At 45.4% G+C, this 15,000-nt stretch overlaps 1 protein-coding gene across 2 annotated transcripts in view; it reads left to right on the forward strand.

The window, feature by feature from the left end:
* The window catches only part of si:dkey-215k6.1 (transmembrane protein 132C), a 163,373-nt gene that overhangs the window by 89,669 nt on the left and 58,704 nt on the right, over positions 1-15,000 (forward strand). The window lies entirely within an intron of this gene.

Raw genomic sequence — 15,000 nt, forward strand, 5'->3', positions numbered from 1 at the left:
GATTAAGGCGACCCATTCAGTAGGTACATTAAGTTACCTGATTAACTCATACAGCAATACCTTTTTGTCCACTATTGGCAGCACACAACAGTAATATGTCCCCTCTTGCTACATAGCTAGAGTAGCAAGTTACAGGTGGAAAGCTATGGAAGAAAGTTGCATCCAGAAGCCTTCATAAGCAAACATGATGTGGCTCCACATTAAATTATCCCACTTTTTCATTATCCACGTGTCTCAAATGATGTAACATAGCTTAACAGGACACATGATATGTCCAGTAACATCATAAAGAAGGGGTAACATAAGTCAATACCAACAATATTTATTGACTGATCTTGAAAGTATCGGCTTACAAAAGCAAAATAAGTCATCACATAAAAAATTATTCAGTGTTAGTGCAAGAAGCGAACTGTGAAACACTGAAACCTATGAAAACTGACAGTGGTATATGAAATACCGCGATTTTCTTTCGTTCCAATTCTTGGATGTAGGATTTCCCTCCCTTTGTAGAAACCTGTTGAATGGATACATTTGGTCTAGGAAGTCCTAATTGTTTTGTTGTCAATTTATCTTCATTAGTACGCCGACTAAAAAGGAGTTTCTGTCAAAGAGCGAATCGAGTTATGGCACTGAACAGGGCAGCCATCTTGACAGAATATGCCTCCGTCGAAGCTGTATGACGTTCGTATAGGCTTTTACGTCCACTACTTATGACACGACATGGAGGGGCGAGCCCTCCCGGAAGCCATAGAGAATGCATTGAGAGCTCTGTTTTGTGAAAAAAATGGATTTAACATGGGAGTCAATGGGAGAGGTCTGGGGCGATTTTCATTTCGCCCCAAATCGCTCCAGAAGGGGCGGGGCCATTTGAAGCACGACTTTAGGCTGACTGAACGACTGTTACCTGATTCGACAATGACATACAGAGGCAGATCAGACGGTCTAGAGGTAGAATCCGACAGAAAAAAAAATATTACATTTAAATTTACATGTCATTTACGCGACTTACAAGGATATTGCGTTTATACAGGTTTTTTTTTTTTTTTTTTTTTTTTTCTTTCTCCTTTCCCCTAGGCAGTGCGTCGCCCCAATCGCCCTTATGGACAAGCCACCCTGGAGGGGAGTAGAAAGCATGCAGTGCCCCCCCCACTATGCCTCTCCTTCGTTTAAGCAGATGTTCATCACCATAGACATCAACTCAGACTAATAAAACACATCTAGACCGCCATTGTATTTCCAGTACTGGAAGACCGTTCTTGCTAAGGATCCCAAGGATCATTGTTAGGGCATTTTACAATTGGGTTGTAATCTACCTCCTTTAACCAAGTTGCTTAGGTTGAAAGTGTTACAAAGACACATGAATAAATGTAGGCTGCTTGTCTGCTGCAGTCCACCTGAGCCGCAGAGCTGTGTCTGCAGTGGCAGGGTGACCGGTGGGACTCCCACAGGGCTTAAAGGTGCTAATGAAGTGGATGCCTTCTGGGCTATGAGTGGCCCTCGGTGAAAGCATCTGCTGAATGCAGAGGGAATTGTGTTCAGTGTCACCGATGTGCTTGATCAGCATGCTCGAGCAAGGCCATTGTTCCGACGGTGGACCCGAGGGGCCACGAACTGGACCCGTCCCTTTGTTGAGCGGGTTGGACTGGGATGCTCCTCCCGCAGTGCAACATATGTGTTTATATATATATGTGTGTGTGTGTGTGTGTGTGTGTGTGTGTGTGTGCTTGTGTGCTTGTGTGTGTGTGTGCTCCTACTGGCCTCATTCTGCACAGATTCTCTCTCCCTCTCTCTGTGATACTCTCTCTCGCTTGTTTGTGAGAGTACCAGAGCACTGCTGCCCTGAGGCTGGCAAGGGGCTCCAGTCCCTGGGGGGTTGGAGCCCTGATCCAGGGAGGAGGAGCTGAGGGGGTGGATGAGTGGAATGGAATGGGGTGGGGTGGGGTGGGTGGGGTGGGAGAAGCGCTGGGCCCCCGGGGGACTTCTAATAGACGGGCCGGGGTTGAAGGGTGCCTTGGATTTATGGGAGCCCGTCCTGATGGCTGAAGTCCATAGAAATCCCCAAATGACAAGCAGCGCTGGAAATTTATGACCCTGGTGTCACACTAAATCTGTCATATTGCCTGGTAATTGCTCCTTTCTCATACTTGTGGTTTTTATGTGGTGCGGGGAAATTGGTTCCTCGCACTTAAATGCTTTTTTTCCCCCCACCAGATTCGGTTGTTGCTGGGTACCGTGAGGCTGTCAGGCATAATAACTGAGAGCCGGGGAAAAAATAGCAGCTTTATTTGTTTATTTAGGTAATCTGTCAGTCTCTCGCACACCATTGCCATCTATTGGCTGAAGAGGCAGTCAGAAATCTTGATTCTGCCGTCAGAAATCTTGATTCTGCCATGAATGTCTGCGGTCAGGGTTTCAGCTGCCATTTGCATCACAATTTTGAGAGGGAGGAGTCGCAGAGATTAAATTCATTTCCGAAGCCCATTCCATTCAATTGTGTTGGTTCAACAGTGCCATTAGCAGTGAATGCTGTCTCTAGACACTGAGAAGACCAGAATCCCTTAGGACCACAGTGAACGATGACAGTGGCATGGAGGAAAAAGTCCTTTTTGACAGGATGAGAGCTAGACTAGAACCCGACTCATCAAAGGGGGACCCACCTGCCTGAGGCCAGCTCAGGATAGAAGTAGAATGATGAGGGGAGGGGGAGAGGCAGGAGGAGGAAGAGAGAAGGAGAGGAATACAATGGGGCAGTTTTATAAAATGATAGAATGTAAAAATACAGGTATGAACCAGCCTAGGGTTATTACAGTTAATTAGCAGTGAACATTTTTAATTTTATGAACTGAAAAAAAATTCCAGTTTTCAAAAACACAAAAAATGACATAAAAACAACAAGGAACAATGCAACACAAACAAAAAACAAAATAGAATTGCAGGTAAAATTAGCTTAGTTTTCATTTAGTTTTTCTGAAACTAACACTAAAACTGTAGCCTGACGATGTCATCCTCATAATTCTAGTCAGAATATGAGTCTGATACCGCTCCGTTGGACTGTGATTATGGGGCGTGTTTCAACCGAACCAGGAAAAAAAATGCCTCTTCGCTCAATTGGATATATCTAGAACCAATCAGAGCAACGTAGTATGACCATAACGTAGACCATGGGGCCAGCTGATACATTAAACTTTTACCGGATCCCGTAGGAAGGACGGCAAAAACATCTTTTCGATCGACAAATGCCTTGATCGCATTTCTCTGTTCCTCTTTCAAAATGAATGTGCTGTCAATGTCTTCTAAAACAGACTCGAATTTCCACATTTCAGCTCTCCAACGGCAGCCATGTTTGTTGAAAACGAATTCACCCCAAAAGCTCTTTGGTGACGTGGTTGATTACGTTAGGGTTGATCATCTGTCCATCATCGTATAAAGCCCGCCCTGACAATTTGATTGGTCTATCTATCTCCTCACAGATTTTTGTGAGGAGATAATTTCTCCCCAACGGAGCGACACCAGACCGAACTTCCCGACCAAAAAATGTGTGGGCGTGGCTAAGTTCGTCTGGCATCCAGGCTACTAAAACTGTATAAAAACTAGTCAATTCCTCAAAATAGAAACAAAACAGCTTATGCACTGTTAAAACAAACTAAATGGAAATCAATAACCAAATTGAAGGACTAAATACAAATAAAAACAAATGAAAATGTCAAAACTATAATAGCTCTGGTATGAACGAGTACAGTAGCCTATGTGCATAAAACACGCAAACAACATCATCATCAACAACATCAATAACACTGCAGTATGAAAGATCTTATGATATGACTGAGACAATGTCTCCATCGGTATGGGAATTAGAGTATAATTGTGAGTGCACACTTAGAATATGTGCCGTGGTTACCGTATGGTATAGCAGCATGAGTTTGTAGTGTAACTGTGGAGGCTAGTCAACCAGTGGAAGGAGAGGCACAGCAGAAACCACTTGAAAGGTGAAGTGGGAACGAGAGGCTTCGGGGTCAGGCATCTGAGTGGCTTCAGAGTGGGGCATGAGAGAGCCGGGGGAGAGACAGGCACGCCGGACTGGACTGGAACGTGTTGTATATATTAACGTGGTTGCAGGCCGAGCTGTCGCAGTCTAGGGTAGCACAACGCGCTGGATAATAAGGCATGGCAGTGTGGCCAGATGACTGATGTCAGAGAGGAGGAAAAGGAGGAGGAGGAAAAAAGCAGCGAGGAGTTCCCTCTGTGTGACACACGGCAGGCGTACAGACTAGGCATGTAGAGGAATCACAAAGACACGTTGTTTGAGTGGGTAAGAGTATCATGGGGACAGGCCAGAGCTCCCTCTACCAAACCACATCAGGCGAGAGCCTGTCACACAGAGACAACATTAAAGACCTGTCACTTGCACCAGAGACTCGACACCAAGTGCCAGTCCTCTACAACCTGTGCCTTATCATAGGTTTCACCACAGAGGTACGTATATCTAGACATGAAGGTAGAGAGCATGTAGGCCTCCTGAACAGAAGTAGCTAGATTTATGGAGCCAAAAGAAGGTCTGCCCTTTGACAGTAAAGAGTCCTTGGTGGGTACTAAGGCTGTAAAGCTGTAAAGAATGTTGGAACTAGGCCATTTCGATCCTGTTTGTAAGAGAAGGTGAATTTCAAAATCAACAAATTAGTGTAATGATAAAAATACAGGGGGGACTTGATGGTACATTTTTATGGTTCATGTTTTGATATAAGCAGTGGCTTTTCACATCAGATCGAGTTGAATTATTAGTACATCTAGACAGAGAAGCATTGCAGTGATTTTAGTGTGCAAATAACAGAGGCACAGACAGATGAGTCTTCCTGCATCTTAGAGGGAGGATATTGCTTGTTTTCATGTGCATAGAAGAAGGCCAACCTGGTGATCTGTATAGCCCGTGAATCAAAGGAGAGATCCCAGTCAATGGTAGCACCATGAACAACACCACCTTGAACAGCAGTGGAGGATTTTCAAAAAAACTGCCATCAAGTTTATCAAAATTCCTTGACACTATGCTCATTGTTCTTTAAGCATGGTTGGGCTTCAGTGCAGTTCATTACTGACTCATCGGTCTCTCTGCGCAACACCTCAACGCCTGTGAACACTGCGGAGACCTTTGTAGCCTTTGTATGAAATGTGCTGTGCCATATATGCTACGCTCTGTGAATCACCAGCTAGGACTGATCTTTTTGAGTAATGGGCACGAATGTCCCCAGCAGAAATGACACAGATGTAGTGGCCCCCAGGAAAGGACTAACTAGTCATGGCTATCGATTTCCCGCCAGATCGCAAACAAGTCTAAATGGATTCCTTTAGCCTCTGCGGCTGCTAACAATTGAAATATGTGGATGCACAATTAACAGTGACTCATGAAATAGGATTGTGGGAAAGGGGCGGGGAGATGTACTTTGTTCTCTGTGGTGCTGTTAGCGAACAGCAGCAACCAAGTGATGGGATTTTTTTCCCCCCTTTGAATTATCCCCCTTGCTAGACACACTCGCCTGTATTGTTTCTCATTTTGTTTCTACGGAGCGTTTCTCAGCCGCCATTCTCATCCATTGTCTCTAATTCACTGCTTCTCATGTCTCATTCGCATTGAATTACCCCTGCCTTCAGTGTGCGCTGTATACAAGTATATCATCATTCTGACATTTTTGCAGCTAGCTTGTGTGTGTGTGTGTGTGTGTGTGTGTGTGTGTGTGTGTGTGTGTGTGTGTGTGTGTGAGTGTTTGAGTTTGTGCGTGAGTGAGTGTGTGTGTGTGTGTGTGTGTGAGTGTGTGTGTGTGTGTGTGTGGGAGTGTTTGAGTTTGCGTTTGTGCGTGAGTGAGTGAGTGAGTGTGTGTGTGTGTGTGTGTGTGTGTGTGTGTGTGTGTGTGTGGGAGTGTTTGAGTTTGCGTTTGTGCGTGAGTGAGTGAGTGAGTGAGTGTGTGTGTGTGTGTGTGTGTGTGTGTGTGTGTGTGTGTGTGTTCCACACTCGTTTTGTGACATTTGTGTGTATTTGCTCTTTCACTCAGTACATTCAAAACAGCCAAGCAAGTGACCATATCAGGCCTATTTCAGATAATGCTCTCTCCCTCCACAGAATGACAAGGGAGACACTCAGCTCTGAACTAGACATTAATTAAACTCAACATGTACCTTTTAAAAGCCTGCCTATCATTAGCATACAGGCTTGCTCTAAAATGGGGTTGTTCACTGATTGCATATCTTGAAAGGTTTTAATTATGGAACGGTAAATATAACAAACAAAAGAAAATATATCTGTATACTTGTAATTTGTAAACATTCAGGAGGTAGCATATCAGGTATGCTCATCTGGACAGATCTTTTGATCCTCAGCCCAGGGGGGGTTGTGGGGTTGGGGGGGGGGGGGGGGGGCAGCACCTTTGGCTAAAATGACAGATGCAACACTGTAATCAAATTTGCAGTTCGCAGAGATGGCAGTTCTCACTTTTTAAAAGATGAGTCGAGGCGTCGGCTGACATGATGTGGCATCACGAGGCCCCACCGGAGGCCGCGCCGGCGTTGTGGGTCGCGCGTGCCGATGAGATGAGGGATGCTCTGCATAGCGGGGTTAATGGAACGGGCTCAATAAAACACCTCAGACGTCAGGCCACCGGGGGCCCTCCCTTTATCGCCACGGCAGCGGGGATGGATGGGGGATTGTGGGTAGTGGACGAGACGTGGCGTGAGAGTAATGGGTGTCATGCAGAGCCTATTTATCCAAACACGGACACACTTAACATGATAAAGTAAGGATGATGGCGTTAAGAGCCCTCGGCCACTTCACTTGATGATGGGGCCATGCATGCACGACATCTATGGTGGTCCATAAAGGACAAAATAGCGATCTCACAGGAAGACAAAAGCGTCTATAGGGACTGCTGAAGTGTGATTTTTACATACCTTTATGCATTGCAGTGGTTGAAATTAAGAGTTTGGATATGAGACAGTACAAACGCCTCAGGTACATTACCTGGGAAATACATTCATTCACCGCAGCTACAAAGACTTATTCCACACACATCAGCAATGCCCAGCAGGACATCAGAGCACTGCGTCTGTTGTTGTGTTTCTATCTGCTTCTCTCGAATCATTTTTACACTACATTAAGCTCACAGAATGTCCAATACACAGAGATTTCATTTCCTGTGTCTTCGCTTCTGGAAATACCACACACTTTGCTTATATGTGTGTATATGTAAATATGTTTGCTGAAATTCAGTGACAAAAGTAAATCTGATGTCTAGTAATAAATGTTTTCAGCCTGTGACAGTTAGGGTTTATGATCATTCCCAAGTTAGGTCTCCCGACACTGGACAAATTAAGAGACGAGAGTCTCAAAAGATTGACTATTAGATATTTTTAACATGCCTCTCTCCCCCACCCCTCCCCAATAGCTTTGCATTCAGATGGGCAGAAAGATCATTAATTCAATGTGTTGGGTGTTTACGTCCCATTGTGGCTGTCCAAAAAGTCACCCTCTCGGGCCACCGCCCTGCTGATTGAGCGAGGCAGTTGGCTGTACGTATTAGTAGTAGGGTGTTTCTCTCTCTCTGTGCCGGGTGACGTTTCGGGGGTTAAGCTTTTGCTCCACTGGACGGCCTTATCAGGGGTGAAAGAGATCAATAGATTTTGAGATCACTGGCTTATGGTTTTGAGGCAGTTCTTTGTGCAAAGTGCACGTTTTACACAGCGTGAGGATGGATTTAGCCGGGCCTTTACTCCACCAGGGGAGAGAAGGCATTTAAGCGTGCACTTACTGTCAGACACACACTCCTGACTCACTAACACGTCAAGACACTAGAGCAGAGCACACACCTTCACACAACTCAGTGCTGTTCAAATACAGAACACACATACGGAGACACACACACACACACATGCATACACACACACACACACACACACACTCACTGCTCTTTTAGACACTCACATACACATGTTCACCTATGCACACAGCTGTTCTTGAAAACCCATGCAAATATTCTAAATATGCAGTGGTGCTAACACACACACGTGCATTTACACGAGTGTGCGGATACTAACACAGACACACACAGGAATGCATAACTGTACACATGTGCGTACACACACACACACACACACACACACACATACACACACACACACACACACACACACACACACACACACACACTCACAACACCTCCACGTTTGCATTTATAATTAATAATTGAAGTAAATGGTGCCCTGGGTGTCTTGTGTTGTGTGGTGTTTTGTGTTGGACGGCGAGGTGCATCTCGGGGGACTGGGATGGCAAACATGAGAGAACTCCCCGTAGGTGTTTGGGGCACAGATGAGGGAGCCTGTCTTCACTGAGCACGCCGAGCCCTTGGGTTTGTTCCTGTGTGTGTGTCTCTGTGTGTGTGTGTGTGTGTGTGTGTGTGTGTGTGTGTGTGTGTGCACGTAGATGCATGTTTGTGTTTTAAGCGGGGGGTTGGGGGGGGTGGGGGGTTGGGGGTAGGCAAAGGGTGAGCTTTGTAAACACAGGTGCACAGCATCCCCCCTACCTTTGAGGGCGCTAAAGCGAGCGCCCCCTGGTGGCTCTATCCCCTTGAGAACATACCCCCTCTGTACGCTTCCCAGAAGCCCAAACCACTGAGGCAGAAGGATCTCTATGCCTGAGGTTTTTTTTTTTTCCAGTTTGTTCGGCACTGACGAAGACCCGACAAGTCCAGGCGTTTGCTGCGCTCGCGTCGACAGTACAAACGCACTAAAGGCACTTGAGTATACCAAAGGAGATTGGCTATATGTATTATATCCATTTGGGGGTTTGCCTGCTGAAGTCTTATCGGGGGGGAATCCTGACATACTGCATGTACGTGTTTGTTCATTACCAGCTGATTAGGTTTCTCAGCTTAGTCCAATCACCTCATGCAAAACACTCTGCATGTCGGAAGCCACAGTGCATGATAAAGCCTGCAGGATGGACTCAGAGCAACATAAGCCCTTCGCTTTGAGAGTCTGGCTGTGAACAGATTGCAGCAGACATGTCCAGACACCTCCACTGCGTGCCCTGTAGCAGGGAGAGCTGGATAAAACTGGACCGTGTTTGCCCAAGCTGTTTTGTGTGTGTATGTATGTGTGTGTGTGTGTGTGTGTGTGTGTGTGTGTGTGTGTGTGTGTGTGTTTTGACCAACTTTGTGAGCATTTTTTGTGTTTTTTGGCGGAGTTATTTAGATTCAGAACCGGGACATGGTGTTTTTCCTGAATGTTCCATCCCACACTGGTTTTGTCGGCAATAGAACGTCACGATACCAGAAGTTTAGTAGTCAACACCACGATTTGCGATGCCCATTTGGATACCACCATAAAAAAAAGAAAAAGAAAAAGAATAAATATTCAAAGAATAAAACAAAAAAATCTTCTTCCTTTGGCATTTAATGGCAGTATGGACTGCCCCCGTCAGGTCTGGAGTACCATCATGTTTTCAGAATTTTGGCATCGACATGGTACCAAAGCATCGGTTTTCGTGACATCCCTAGTCGCAACTGAGAGAAAATCATATTTTTTCCCAATGTTTTTTCTTCGTTATGGACTGGGGAATCAAAATAACCCTGCATGTTGATGTCTTGTGTCTTGTAGGGTTTGGGGGGAGTTGAAGATGTGTTGCTTTGCCTCTGGTCCATAAACCCCTTCCCCAAATCTGGTCTGAGCACAGAATGAGTGTGGCCGCGCTCTGGTCCTCTGGCCATCGGCCATATGGGGACCGGCAAAGCCAGTCAGACCCAAGCTGTTCAAAGCTCACTCACATTCACCAACACTCGAGTGCTCTGCTCAACTCCATGCTGGCCGGATTATCATGAATGTGACTGTTTGAAATGTTTGTGTATTTCTCTCTCGCTCTCTCTGTGTGTGTGAGTGTGTGAGACAGTGTGTGTATGTTTGTTTGTTTGTTTGTTTGTGTCAATGTGTGTGTGTGTGTGTGTGTGTGTGTGTGTGTGTGTGTGTGTGTGTGTGTGTATGAAAGAGAGAGGGGGAGAGAGAGAGAGAGAAAGAGAGAGAGAGAGAGAGAGAGAGATGCAGAGTTTGTTTGTGTGTGAGTGGATGGGGTATGAGGTCAAATGCATTGGTGAAAGCCACAGGGAATTTAGTGCATTCAAAGATCTCTGCTCACAGACACACGCACACACACACACACACACACACACACACACACACACACACTCACACACACACACAAACACACACTCACACACAGCCAGCCATGTGCCTTGTTTTTGATTTGCCTCAGCTGTAAACTGGATCCTATAGCTGTGAAAGCCGTTGAGGAGATGTGTGAAACAATGTAGTGAACTTAGATGTAAAACAGCTCTGAACTGGAAGTGAACTTTTGAAAGCTCCATGCACTCTCCCGCTAATGAGCCGTTTTAGCTTTAACAGTGTGTACTATGCGCTTAAACAAAGAACTAGAAGTCTTTAAAATGGCTCTTAAAAGAATCCCTAATTCCATGGCCAAGATTGCCTCCGCTAGATAACTTAGTTCAGTCGTCACAGACATTTGATTTGCATTTAATTTACTGGTTTCCTTGATGTGTTAGTGTTAAGTAGATCTGATGAATACTATACAATAGCGTTGATGAGGAGGAAAGGGGAGGTTTAGGAGCTGCGGTCTAGTGGCTGGTCCACATACAGTAAATGAGCAAAGTGTTTGTACCATCTACCCAGCCTCTCTTGGGACCTGGTTTTTGAAAATGGACACTGCCCTTTGTGTGTGTTCCCATTTGTAGCTCTCTGCATCTGACCTATGGGGTCACTCTCTGACAGGTACACCCCCTAGCGCACACACACACACACACACACACACACACACACACACACACACACACACACACACACACACACACACACACACACACACACACACGCTCCTTGCTTTCCAAAATACACACAATATTTTTAGCCCTGGAGGTCAGCACAGTAGCTGAAGAAGGAAACCAAACAAACTCTAATTAAAACCTTTGGAAAAGTCAAAGAGGATTTTTTTTGTCCAGTCCAACTTTTTAGTTTAAAACCGATGTCTTGGTAGAGCTGATAGTGGCGTTATGTGTTGAGAGTAAGGCGAGTAAAGTCTCAAGACTAAACACAATGTCTCAATTCCTCAGACAGTTGTGAAACACAATGTCTTAATTCCTGGACTCTTCTAACAACCATCGCTGAAGCATACAGTACGAGGCATTAGTAGACAGGTTTTATAGGGTTTTTCCACAAGGCAGCAGTGGGAGAGCGGTTGCTCTCAGTCCCAGGGACCTGGTGGGCCGACAGAAACCAGGACTCTTTGCGTTTGTCCTTAGGCCGTGTCAGTCGACTTGTTAAATGCTACAGAAAACGCTGACATTGCTATTATCACCTTCTATAAACATCCTTTAGTGGAAGTTATTGGCCTCAAAAGCATGTTTTTGTCTTCTTCTCTTGTCCTTCCTTGCATGGGTGTTTCAAAAGCTGTGAATTGATATTGTCATTATTAGAAACTTTTAACCCTCTCACTTCACTTATCTCCATGGCATATGGAAATATGTATTTTAGTAATAACTTCAAAATACAGAGGTTCGCAATCTAATTATACCACGAATAGAGATTAGCATAGAGAAGCTAAAAGCAAAGGCCTCTTGATATGTTTAATGTGACACCATTTACCTGTACACTTCATGTAATGAAGCAGATATTTATTGTGGTGGAGTTTTCATTTGTGTGTGACTTGGTCTTAGACTTCCCAGGTGGTGTAGGAAGAACATGAGATAGAACACAGGAATTAACATCCACATCTCCTGACCTATTTCCTCTCCCTCAAGTATGCCATCTCACCTGTAATTCTCATTGAGTATATTTGTGTCTCTCTGTGTGTTTGTGTGTCTCTGCGTGTGTGTGTGTGTGTGTGTGTGTGTGTGTGTGTGTGTGTGTGTGTGTGTGTGTGTGTGTGTGTGTGTGTGTGTGTGTTAGCAGTTGAAGGTAGGCAGGCACAGTGGCCCATCTGAGTGTATTTTTCTGGAGCAGGCTTTAAATAGTTTTATTTGGATTCTGGATCGTGCTCCTCTCCAGTGTCTCCACTGCTCCCCCCACCACCCCCTGCCTCTCTCTCTCCGCTGCCTCTGCCCCTGTGCCGTCTCCTCTGTGGGGAGGCGCCGGATAATTAACTTGGCCTCCACACACACCTTCCCGTGGAAGAGCGGCCCATGGGAGACGGGCTTTACGCTTTAGCTACGCTCCATTGTTGGCGCCAAAGACTCCTGTGTACTACATCTTGCTCCTACTGGACGTCAGACCCTCAGATTCCACCCCACTCAACAGCCCCCCCCCCCCCCCCCCCCCCCCAACACTCCTCTCTCTTCCCCTCCCTCAGAGGAGGAGACATCCTGGTGCCTACTCTAATTACGCTTTTCATCATGGAAATGAAACATAACCTTGTCCATGACTGCAAACTCAACCAGGTCTCCCATGATTTCTTGGTGGCAGGGGAATTGAGCCTCATTTTTAATGAAAAAAAGGATATTATTCATGTGAATTCGAGCCATTCATCCGCTAGTCATCACAGTGAGGTTGTTTTTTGTTACCTGGAAAGTTTTTTTCTGATGGCTAGCCAAGTAGCACAAAGGGAAGAAAAGAAAGCCCCTGTCAATACTTCTTAAAGTGAGTTTAGTTTTAGTGCACTGTGCTATGTGTAAATAACATATTCTAATCTTCAAACAGTGAAGCCAAATGCTTTTTAATGTCTTTCGATGTGATGCCTGTCAATGGGTTTTATGAGATGAGTAATAACTATCTTGTGATCTTGGATTAGTGCCATCATTAGTTTATTATAAACACAAGACAGAGAAAACTTAAAAAACAGAAAAACCAGGCAGGGCTAATACAGTTCATTGTGCTCCTGTGTGTAGAAAATCATATTCATTAAACACAACCAGGAAAGCCTAGGAAAAAGCTCACACCGTGGACGTTTGTCTAATTTACATTTTCATCCTTTTTCATCATCTTAAATGACAGTCCTATTAATTAGTTGACTTTTTTCCCCCTGACTGTCTCATAGGCGAGAGGCGTCCCTTTGTTGTCTCTCGACATTGAAGGTTGGTATAATTCAGATGGATTGGACCGGCGTCGTTGTTGTTCTCTCGTCCTCGGTTCTATTTCCAGAATTTGCGTTGGATCCTAATGCCCCCTTTTCCCCCCTTGTTTCCATTCTAATTAGTCTGCCTCTCTGTCGGATCCTCCCCGAGTTGACAGACATAATGACACAGGGAAATCTTTGATTCCTCGGGTGTCGTGGCACACGCTGAAATTTAATATCGGTTGAATAATCCGCTCTGAAGGGCTTGAAAAGCGACTGAGAGCTGCACGCAGAGCACACCTGGAGGTCGCCTGGGAGGGATTTTTCCCTCAAAAGCTCAGAACTTCGAGGGGATTGGAATGGAGAATATACAGACTGTAAATGTGGAGAAAGAAACATTATTATTAGACCTTGTTGATATAAGTATCGGGACCTATCATTACACCTTGTTGATATTGTTGGTAAACTCTGAAGCAATAGTTTAATGGGCAGATACTGAGGGATGGGTTTGAAATGACAGCTAAGTAAACTGTTACCCCAAAAGCCAGATACATCCTGTTCAGCCATAGACTTATATATTGCACTCTTGTTTGTGAAACGTGCTACATGAAAGCTAAATTGCCTTGCCTTGCATTGCCTTCAAAGACAAAACCCAGTTGAGCACCTACGGTTACAATTTCTCTGTTTTCCCTTGGCCTCCCTTCGCCGGCATCAGTCAGTCAGGATTACAGAGTCCATCTCTCAGTCTCTCTGACTCGAAGGCCCTATTATTAACTTGGCTGATTAACGGTGCTTCAGGTCCCCATTAGCTAGTACATGCAAAGGCCAATTTCCCCACGCCAGCCTCTCAATCACAGCAAGGTGCGTCACCCACTCTGTCGCCCGACTCCGCGCGGGACTAATTATCGAGCAGGTGTGTCGCCTGATATTTACTTGAGAGAGGGCCAGAGCTGAGGAGGCTTTGTTTGGGTTTCTGACTGCTACAAAGAGAGCCGCTCAACCCTCACATGACCACGCCGCTTGTTTAAAAAGGCTGCAGAGGGAACAGCAGGTGTTGGTTCTTGACGGCTGTTGGAGAAGGTTTTTTTTATTATTATTATTTTTTTTGCCATGGTTGTCACTTTTGTTTTTTTTTGTTTTTGTTTTTTCCTTTAAAGCGTTTCTTCTGTTGTTCTCTGTCTCCGGGAGAGAAAACATGTGGGTGGATTCTGTGGAGATGAGATGATTAGGTGTGCGATAACGATGGGAAATTCTCATGTAATGGATATATGGAAGTTGGCCGACATGGTTTACTTGTGCTCTTAGCCATCTGCCATCTAAACTTCAAGCTGACAACTAACAGTGCATCTGTTAGTGCAGATAGGATACGAGATATTTGTGTCAGTAGCGTGTTCTCACAGATTCCTCAGACAAGGGCTCCATGCCTTTAATTGTTTACACTACACTACACAGCCTTAGCCAACCATTAGGAAGGGCTTCAGCTCACCTGTTTCCATGGCATACGGACGGTACTGGAGATGTAACAAATACCCACGCACACGCACACGCACACACGCGCACACACACACACCCACGCACACACACACACACACGCGCACACCCACGCACACACATATATGCCCTGCTTTAGCTATCAGATACAGGCCACTCGTTGTCATTGTGAGTGAGGAGGGATTTAAAGGGGGCTAGGGCCACTTCTGCAGATGATAGCAGTGCGCCACTATTTTTCCCTTTAATTAACGTCAGTTTGCCAGTGGAACAGGAGGAAAGCAGATGGTCCTCCATGCATGAAATTAGGAATCGGAGTGAAGTCTGCCCCCACCCCCCACCCCCCACCAGTCACTGCACTAGGGGGAGAAAATAAAACCAGCCCCTCTTAGCATGGCTAAAACAAATGGCTGCCGGAG

This window comes from Clupea harengus, chromosome 7 (genome assembly GCF_900700415.2).
Source record: "Clupea harengus chromosome 7, Ch_v2.0.2, whole genome shotgun sequence".
In the NCBI taxonomy this organism is placed as follows: domain Eukaryota; kingdom Metazoa; phylum Chordata; class Actinopteri; order Clupeiformes; family Clupeidae; genus Clupea; species Clupea harengus.